Source organism: Palaemon carinicauda, chromosome 18 (genome assembly GCF_036898095.1).
Source record: "Palaemon carinicauda isolate YSFRI2023 chromosome 18, ASM3689809v2, whole genome shotgun sequence".
NCBI lineage: Eukaryota > Metazoa > Arthropoda > Malacostraca > Decapoda > Palaemonidae > Palaemon > Palaemon carinicauda.
The window spans coordinates 9,726,247-9,732,246 of NC_090742.1; the positions used below are offsets into that span (position 1 = coordinate 9,726,247).

Here is a 6,000-nt window from a genome sequence, read left to right on the forward strand (position 1 = left end):
AAATCCATAAACTTATCTGCCATAATTTTATCCATCGACTATCTGGAATAATCATAATCCACTAAAGGACTAATCCACTTTTAATTAAAAGTCAATTTGACCTCAATCTATCAACAAGCCAACATATTTTTATACCACCATTCAAATCGAAAAAACACAGCTCTTCATTCACCCTACCTTTAAAATTCCAGTTGCTGCCGCTAGATGGATTTTACATATTCCATACTCTCCTTCAAAAGCAGAAAAATAACATCCCTTAAATTTCTGACTTTCATAGCTCATTGATCAAGATGCACCTGACAAAAAAAAAAAAAGTGATATCTTGAAAAATGTTTCATTTTGTATAATCATATACAGTAACATAACGCATGATGTCCTTGCTTTTATAAAAGGCCCATTAAAAACAATGTTACCTACTGACTGGTATTAATGGATTAGCAATCATAAGTTTAGTTTAAATACTATCTGAATTTACCTAATGACATACTTTTCAATGAATAATAAAAAATTAATCTACTTCCTATTCTTAGTAATGAAATATAGCTTTAAAAACTATTTGAGCTATGTTTTGAATAGGAATTTGTGTCACGCGGTATGTAAAGTTAGGATAATCCTCCATAATTTGATTTTAACTAAGCATTGTACGTGAAGTTAGGTCATATCCTCATAATAAGATTCCATCTATAGCACTGTAAATGACATCAGGTGGGTAGGAGGGAGGTCTAAGTCTAGCTACGTAAGGATCCAGCAACCTAAGTTAGGTTAAGTTTTGTACTTAACCTAACTTGTAATTTAGATAAATTGGTATGATAGGAAAAGGAAGTGAATCTTATTTGAATATATAAGGTAACCCCATTTTTCCTTTACATAATATACAGCATTGTGTAATAATGCTTTAAAAGGGCTACCCTTGTATGTTGGGGTCATACTTTTGGTTGTAGTATATAACTTTGTAGGCTAGATTATGAAAGATCATGTCGGGATGCAACCATCTAATATGATTCGATTTGCATAATTTTACCTAGGTCAGGTCTTTGTGCCTAGGATAAGACATCCCTTCAGTATTCGTTTACATTGGTGAAACTTTTTTTTTTCTTTAATATTAAATTATGAGCAATGAATTTTCATACAGAGATGATGAAATTTATGAGCAATTAATAAATTTTCATTTCTAAGGAAACTCGAATCCGTTATACAAAATGGATGTCTCCTAGCTTTTTTTTTTTTTTCCTCCGACTAACAGAGGCCGGGGCATAACTTGCATCTCATTCACCTAAAATGGGAAAATACAACAGATGCTCTTGTGGCCAGTGCTAAGACAAAAAAAAAAAGTTCAATTCTTTATTAAAATCTGTAACTTTGTTAATAGAGGTTTCCGCTAGTAGTAAATAGGATTCAAAATAGTCCACCTGCAAATATCAATTCAATTATGCAAGTTCCTATGTCCTAACAAATATTGCACTGTTCTATAATGAAACCAATTATTTTTCAATTATACGCACCTCCCAATTAACAGACATTTGGTCAAAATACCCCAGTATCCTAGCAGTTACTATTTCGTTTAAAAAATTCGAAATGAAAATGTAATTTCACATAGAAGGGAAAAATACATTAGCAAAATGTCTTGGCCTAGGCTATGACTGCCAACTCAAAATGGAGTAGCCCCACCAACTTGCAAATTACATATTTACCCATTTTTTTATTTGAAAATAACTTTGGAGATACTTTAATACACCTGATCAGGTATCTGAATTACCGGTACCAACCTTTGAACAAACGTAGAACGTTTATCATTGAAAATTTCAGATATAAGATGCACAGCTGTTCTCTTCTCTCTCTAACAACAGCCACTAGTGTAATGGGCCGGCCAGTGTTGCGAGATATGGGAATTTATCCCTGGATTTGGGGATTTTTGGGTGTCTGATGAGGATATTCTGTACAAATTTCTATGAAGAAGAAACAAAGATGAGTAAACCTTTATAATGTAGCAGTTAGTTTGCTTGCAATTATATGAAGTATAGTGAGTAATTTCTATATTACTAAAGCCTACAGGATCAGAAGAAAATAAATTTGTGGAAATGGGGATTTTTGGGTTGTTGTGGGGATTTTCGACATGAGTTTTGGGGATTTTTGGGTTGTTGTGGGGATTTTCGACATGAGTTTTGGGGATTTTTAGACTAACCCATCTGACAACAATAATCATAATGACACACCCGAGCGCGGAACAATACATTTGACAGTAATATTGGAATGTAGAAATAATAAAAAAAATTTTTAAACAATTATTTAATCGAGTGTTTCTTTTTGAATAACATGATATAAAGATAAAATAGAAGATGCTTTATTAAATGCATATTTCATTCTGCTGCATTTACGATCAGAGGGTAGAACATCATGAACTACTTTTCTGACTTTTTTTTCCTAGACTTTCTCGAATTTTTACGCATGTAAACAAATGCATGGATACACCCACAAAGAATGCCTACATTTATATGCCCACATACACACACACACACACACACATACATACACACACATATATATATATATATATATATATATATATATATATATATATATATATATATATATATATATATATATATATATATATATATATATATATATATATATATATATTATACATACAGTATAAACAACAAATGCAGCCGTTTCTAGTCCATTGCAGGACAAAGTCCTCAGACATGTCATAATTCATGTATGGGATATATATATATATATATATATATATATATATATATATATATATATATATATATATATATACATATATATATATATATATATATATATATATATATATATATATATATATATATATATATATATTATATACATATATACAAGTAGCAATGAGGATAGCAAATAGCTTTCCGTGGAAGTATGGAACATTCTGGCTCTATTTTGGACACGTCAGCGACCTGGATAGAATACATATTACGAGAAGAACGAGTCAGAAGGAAATGACACACACCTGTATCTACCAGAAAGCGCACATTAGATCTTGAATTATGCAAAACTAAGGGATTATTTTTTTGCATGAATCAGGATCTAACATGGGCTTATCGTTTAACACCATTGGCATCCGATAGCAAACTTCTTAGCAGCAGACCCAAATCTGGAGTAGTAGTAGCATAACTGAGGGGGAGCAGCGTAATTTAAAGGCTGTTCAGGTGTTAGATGGTGGGCATGTTTGAGGTAGCATAGGTAGGTGGTAGTGGCTTTGTCGCTGCATAGGCTTGACCGGATAAGGGTGTCAGTATCCTACAATATTTACCCTTCTTCAGTCAGTGTTGTATGGTTGTCCCCTTTGTCAGGAGTGGACTTGTTGGAGTTCACGATGGAAGGTAAGTGCCTCCCTATGAGTGCGTCAACTCTGGTTGTCAGGTCTTTAAGGGTGCGATCCCACCATTCCAAGACAGCTGAGTTTGCCTGATGGTCACCAACAGATCTGCTATCCCCACCCACAGTTATGATATGCTGACTCTGTTGTTTGGGGAAGCTAAGTACTGGTGGAATTTCCTCATTGCCAAAGTTAAACTGCCTCTCACTTGGTTATCACTAGCTTTTACTTGTCCATTGGACACTTATACACACCTCCTCACTTTGCACATTGACACTTGATTAACACCAGCTCTTACTTGACCCTTGGACACATATACACACCTCCTCACTTTATATCCTGACAACTTTCGGCCAGAACAACTCCAGACACCCACAGTTCCTGCCAAGTACCGTATTTATCACGGTATCAAGGCAACAGGGCTCCAGGTGTTTGTAATATTCAGACCATGGCACCAGAATGTTTGGCAGCTGCTAAACGCACATTTGCCAAAATGTAGGAAATGGAACTTTGTCAAATTTCCTCAAGCCCACGGTTGTCTCCTCTGCACATCATCCAGAAGAAGGATGGATTCTTATGCTCTTGTGGGAATGACAGGAATCTTAACATGCAGATGGAACCAGACACCTCGCCAACATCACCACCTACCTTCAAGCAGCTAATGTATTCTCGACCCTCGACCTCCTTAATTGGTATTATCAAGTGTTCATGAACCCTGAAGACATCCTGAAGACTGCCATCACCACTCCCTTTGGCACATATAACTTCAATTACGACTGCTTTGGCCTTCCTAATACCTGAGTAACATGTCAACGACTAATGGATGGCATCTTATGAGACCTTCCCTTCTGCATATGTTACATATGTGACATACTAATATTCTACCCCTCCAAAGAGGACCACCTACATCACATACGCACCGTCCTCGACCATCTGCACCAGAATGGCCTTGTAATCAGGTATGACAAGTGCACCTTTTGTGCCAAGGAAGTTGCATTCTTGGGTCATCGCATTATTTCCTGGAGTATTCACCCTCTCCTTGAGAATGTATCTATAGTCCAGAAATTCCTCATGCCCTTAACTGCTAAAGCAGAGCAGGAATTATTGGGGATTGTGAATTATTATCACTGGTGCTTAGCCGTCATCGCCGCAACTCTCGCCTCACCCCTCTTTACGACTCCCTTAAGAACAAACTAAAAAACGTGAAGTGGGAGCCATCTTCAATGCAAAGAAACACCTATCATCTGCTACGGCTCTCATTTTTCCCATGCCAACTGCCCACCTACTCTCTGCCAATGCCAGTGATGTTGCTGCTGAGTGATACTCGTACAAATGATCAACGGATCACCCTGCCCATTGGCCTTCTTCAATAGAAAACTTTCCAAGGTAGAATCCAACTACTCTACCTTGAACTGCGAACTACTGGTGGTGTATTTAGCTGTCCGTCACTTCTGCTACTTCTTAAAAAGTATGTCCATCATTATCATGGACCACATACCCATTGTGCACGCCTTCACTTGACAGCCTGATGCCTAGTCCACCCCGTTAGCACTGACATCACTCTGCCATTTCTACATACAACCTTACCATTCAACATATCCCAGAGACAAGCTTGCCACCATGCACCCCGTGATTGGATTACAAGGTCTTGGCAGAAGCCTCCCAAAAAGGACCCCTAGTATCAAACCTTTGACCGTTATTTTCAAAACATTCCCCACTGTCCTTTTGTCTGTAATCAGTCATAGGAATATTGATGTTATAATTTTGTTATCAATATTTGATTATTTACTTTTCTTAATCTCTCCGTATTGGGCTGCTTTTTCTTTTGAAGCAGTATGTCTCGTAGTACAATCCTCATTGCAGCTTGATTTGAAATTATAATAATATAATGAGAAAATTAAAAAAATACCCTGTTTTCTTTCTGAAAATGAATATTCTGGTAACATAAATAGATTATTGTATTTAGGAGAAATCTTGGAATGAAAACTTGTTTCTGATATCAACACTTCATTGAAAAATCATCTTAATACGGATAATTTCCTTCGTATCAAAATCCATTTCAGCAATTTATGTAAAGGTAAAGGTAAATATGTCTGGTTTCAGTTCCTGTTTCATCAAAATAGATGCTCACCAGAAGGTCAGCTGGGCAAGCCCAAACCCCCAACGTGGTACCCAACCACAGCAATGGCCTCCCCAGTAAACAGCTTAAACTCTCGGTCCCAGGCTGGGATCGATCTGCTGCTATGTGAATGGGAAACGAACACGTTACCAATGTACTAGCCAGGAGGCTAAGGATGTATATAGATGTATATATGTATATATCTTGTTTTCAAATAAATATTGCTGGCGAAAAAAAAAATTACAGCATAAATACAAAGTAACAATAACCTCAAGAAGATGTGTATTTTTTTTAAAAACTCCAAACTAATGCCGTTCATAAACAGTGAAACTTCATGCGTACTTTTATCTCAATGCCTAAGGGCATGTGAGATTTATTCACAAACTTTTCGAAAACGGTATTTGAGAAAAAAATCATTGTAGCCAAAGTTATTTAAGAAAAAAAAGAAGGAAAAAAAAAACGGAAACAAAAGTGAAAAATAAATATCCTTTTATCGCGTTCTCACCCAAAAAACCTG

At 36.1% G+C, this 6,000-nt stretch overlaps 1 long non-coding RNA gene across 1 annotated transcript in view; it reads right to left on the reverse strand.

The window, feature by feature from the left end:
- LOC137656965 (uncharacterized) overlaps positions 1 to 1,862 on the reverse strand; it is a 43,653-nt gene extending 41,791 nt beyond the window's left edge. Inside the window, exons 1-2 of the long non-coding RNA XR_011047065.1 lie at positions 1,767 to 1,862; positions 178 to 296 (exon numbers count right to left, since the gene is read on the reverse strand). This is a non-coding gene — a long non-coding RNA (uncharacterized lncRNA). The remainder of the gene's footprint in view (positions 1 to 177; positions 297 to 1,766) is intronic.
- Positions 1,863 to 6,000: the final 4,138 nt, after the last annotated feature.